Genomic DNA, 2500 nt, shown 5'->3' with positions numbered 1-2500 from the left:
GCTTGCTATGAACAGAGACAGGTTTAGAAATATAGATTTATGAAAGGATTAAATTGGTGTGTGTCAAATCTTACGATCCCTACACTAACTGGCCAGATGTTTGTGCACCCCTGACCATCACAGGGGTTCATACGCTGTTCTTCACCAGAGTCTGATCACACAATTGTACAGAATGTCTTTAACTTTATAATTTCTCTTCACTGGAACTAAGAGACTCAGACACTGTTCCATCATGACAATGTCCCTGTACACAAAAGGAGCTCCATGAAGATCTCCATGGTGTGGAGGTGAAGGTTGGAATGAAGATCTCATGTGTCCTGCACTGAGCCCTGACTCTGACTCAACACCACTGAACACCTTCGGGATGAACTGGAACTGGAGTCTCATCAACATCCCAACATCAGAGTCTGTTCTCACTGATGCTCTTGTAGCTGAATGATCACTAATCCACACACACACACACACACACACACACACACACACACACACACACACACACACACACACACACACACACACACACACACACACACTTTTGTCCTGGACTAAATTGAAGATTGTTAAGTGTATCTTGATTCTGACTCAGATACACTCACAATCCAGAGGGGTTTAAAACACAACCAGAGCTCGTAACATCGTGTGTTACACTGAAGACAGATGAGATAATAGTGTAGTGTCAATACAAGCCAGTGGGTGGGATTTAGAGGTCACATGGACACAACTGGGCACATGTGGATCTGACACTGAACACTTTAATCTGATCACATCTACAAAAGAGCCGATCATATGATAGAGACCTCTGATGCATCAACCGCTGTAACTAATAGAAGAAGACGACGAAGAAGAAGAAGTTTTTTTTTTCCAAGCGTTTCCTTTTGGTCAGTGATGCGTACAGTGTTATTGCGAAAAGTTGAAACATCCCATAGTGAGTATTGCAACAGGTTACAGGAAAGCGTAAAAATAACATCATTTTTTAACCCTGAGTGAAAACACTGTATCTGGACCTTCCTGTAATTCAGTGCAGCTAATTGCAACACCGTGGTGCGATATTAGTCACATATCACATGACACTGATCTGACAAAGCGGTCAAATCTCTTATAGACCGTTGTATAGAACATTCATTCATTCATCTTCTACCGCTTATCCGAACTACCTCGGGTCACGGGGAGCCTGTGCCTATCTCAGGCGTCATCGGGCATCAAGGCAGGATACACCCTGGACGGAGTGCCAACCCATCACAGGGCACACACACACACACTCTCATTCACTCACGCAATCACACACTACAGACAATTTTCCAGAGATGCCAATCAACCTACCATGCATGTCTTTGGACCGGGGGAGGAAACCGGAGTACCCGGAGGAAACCCCCGAGGCACGGGGAGAACATGCAAACTCCACACACACAAGGTGGAGGAGGGAATCGAACCCCCAACCCTGGAGGTGTGAGGCAAACGTTATAACCACTAAGCCACCGTGACCCCCCTGTATAGAACATGATTGCAAAAAAGAGATTTCATCCAATCAAAGACAGCCTGTCGGTACGACAACCAATGGTATCTCTGGCCAGATTAAAACAGCATAGCAACAGGCAGCTGATTGGATGTTAGTTAATATTAAACAGAGAATGTATGCAGCCTGTCAGATTCTTCTTCCGACCTTTCGTCGGTTAATTCTTGCGGTTTTTCTTCTCGGATTGTGTTGGTTTCGAGCGGCGACGGTTATCTGCAGCCTTTTATTGTGGTTTTAGATTAGATTAATATCAGTCACATCAAGTTGAAGGTGTCTTCATGTCGACTACAGATCCATGACGAGGCTGTAACAACTAATTACCATATTTAAATATGATCTGCATTTTCACAGAATCTCTGTTTCCTAAAACTCTTTAACATGCTTGAGATCTGGTGCTCTGCATTACTTCTGCCTGCTCATCGACCACATGACTGCAGTCTGAGCAAATCGGATTTGGTCAGTTACGCAGTGGGGAATAAATACGATTAGCAGTGCACTCTGATTTATCTCTCTCTCTCTCTCACACACACACACACACACACACACACACACACACACACACACACACACACACACACACACACACACACACACACACACACACACACACACACACACACACACACACTTCATATATATACGGAGCTTGTGGGTCTTTAGCAAACACTTACTAGAACAGAACAGAAACAGAAGCTAAGGACCTACACAAAACACATTCTGGACAGTCACACAACACATTCTCCAATCACACAAATCCTGGGGCTGAACAAAAGGATTCCAGATAGTTCTAGAACCTTCACAACTAATTCCTTAGTTTTCCAGAATTTGGCCTCATGAGAAGTTCCAGAAAGTGCAGTGTGAATCTGCAGTAGGGCTGGGCGATAAAACGATAACGATATGTATCGCGATAGACACGTGATCGATATCAATAAAAAATGTGTTCGATAAAACGTTCAATATTTTTTATTCTTCGCCGGAAGTAAACAG

The 2500-nt window shown here is 43.8% G+C and overlaps 1 protein-coding gene across 1 annotated transcript in view; it reads right to left on the bottom strand.

The window, feature by feature from the left end:
• pi4k2a (phosphatidylinositol 4-kinase type 2 alpha) overlaps positions 1-2500 on the bottom strand; it is a 12321-nt gene that overhangs the window by 6460 nt on the left and 3361 nt on the right. The window lies entirely within an intron of this gene.

This window comes from Tachysurus vachellii, chromosome 24 (assembly GCF_030014155.1).
Source record: "Tachysurus vachellii isolate PV-2020 chromosome 24, HZAU_Pvac_v1, whole genome shotgun sequence".
Taxonomy (NCBI): domain Eukaryota; kingdom Metazoa; phylum Chordata; class Actinopteri; order Siluriformes; family Bagridae; genus Tachysurus; species Tachysurus vachellii.
The sequence above is the reverse complement of the archived record's forward strand: the minus strand, read 5'-3'. Positions and strand labels throughout refer to the sequence as shown.